The sequence below is a fragment of the Carassius auratus genome, chromosome 4 (genome assembly GCF_003368295.1).
Source record: "Carassius auratus strain Wakin chromosome 4, ASM336829v1, whole genome shotgun sequence".
NCBI lineage: Eukaryota > Metazoa > Chordata > Actinopteri > Cypriniformes > Cyprinidae > Carassius > Carassius auratus.
In genome coordinates, this window is record NC_039246.1 from 24,114,469 (window position 1) to 24,115,942 (window position 1,474).

At 41.4% G+C, this 1,474-nt stretch overlaps 1 pseudogene; it reads left to right on the forward strand.

The window, feature by feature from the left end:
• The window catches only part of LOC113056883 (DENN domain-containing protein 5B-like), a 30,441-nt pseudogene extending 29,857 nt beyond the window's left edge, over positions 1-584 (forward strand).
• Positions 585-1,474: the final 890 nt, after the last annotated feature.

The following is a 1,474-nucleotide window of genomic DNA, read 5'->3' on the forward strand; positions in this document are numbered from 1 at the left end:
AAAGCAGACGGCGCTCTGAAGACGAAAACTGGCTGGGGTTCGATTAGGGGAATGTGATGTGACTCTGAAGCGCATAAATTCAATTAAAAACAGAATTGTTTGTCCATTTCGTTACTAATGGTTTCGAGCTTTTACGCCAGTTGCTCGCTCCGTCTGGAGTCACTTAAATTAGGTTATGTGGTAGATTAGACGATTAGAGCCTTACGATTAGCAGTTTTTGCAATTTGGACTTGTTCCTAATCAACCAGACTTTTCAGATCGAAGGTAAATTAGCATTTTTAGGCATCAACAGGCACTTCTGTCACGGAAGTTGTTCCAAAGGGAAGGAATAGACTGTAATTATATGCCTTGTAAATTTTGGTACGTATGGTCCTTTGCAGATTAGGTGATCCCAGAAAGCATTGCAACTGTGCAATTGCAGTTCGTATAAATGATGTGATTAGTGTGTTAGCACTGAAAAGTCCCAAAATTACAAAGTGCACTTCAAATGCCTGGATGATGCATTAACTGAAAAAGGGAAGTGTGCAATGCTCTTCAACTGTCACATATTTCCTTTCCTGTTAGACTCTGAAGCTGGACGATAAACTAACCATTTAGATACTACTTGGTAGAGTAGCATATTGTAATATTAGTGCATTTGTGCATCACTAGGGGCAAAACACTCTTGGTGGGTGAAATAAATAATAAAGTTGTAAGCAATGACAGTGTATTTATGTTTGTCGATGCTCTATCTGATAATGAACCTAACAGTGCTCGAGTCTGCGGTTGCTATGGTTACCTCTGCACCTAAGTGTCTATTTACCACCAGATGAGTCCTCACTAACTTTCGTGGTTACTTAAACCCAGCTGAAACATGAATAGCTGCTTCTACATGTACATTCTTTGATGGTTTCAAGCCTTGTAGGGGATCAAACCCCTGATACTTTGTAATATCAGGAGCCCCGAGCTAGTGTTCCACATTCAGGAGGTATATTGTGCTCCCCGAAATCTCATGCTCTTACATGCATCCCTTCTCTTTCCCTCTGTTTTTTTTTTTTTTTTTTTTGTGAGCATGACTGTGCTGGAGGTAACAATCTCCTCACCATTCTGCCGTCTCCCAGCAGAGAGAGAAATGCTCCCTGAAACTCTCTCGTCTGCTCTTTTGTCTGGCAACAAAGTGTGTATTTTTCCCTGACCGCTCCAGAGGAGTCTCCAGAAATAATGTGAGGCTTTATGAAGGATATCTTCGTTCAAACCGAACACAAAAATAGCAGGAAATCGACCCCTGTGGAAAGACGGATGGGACCTCAGGGACAAGATAGATGTGGATGAATGTTGTTCAGGATTAGCTTATAAAAAGCTGTGAGCTTTTTCCGGCTCATATCTGTCATTACAGAGGTTCCTCACTATCTGCATGTTATACGCAAACCAGAGGTTAGCACATAGCAAGGACTCGGTCTTTACACCATTATGCCCTGTTAATGAGCATTCAAAT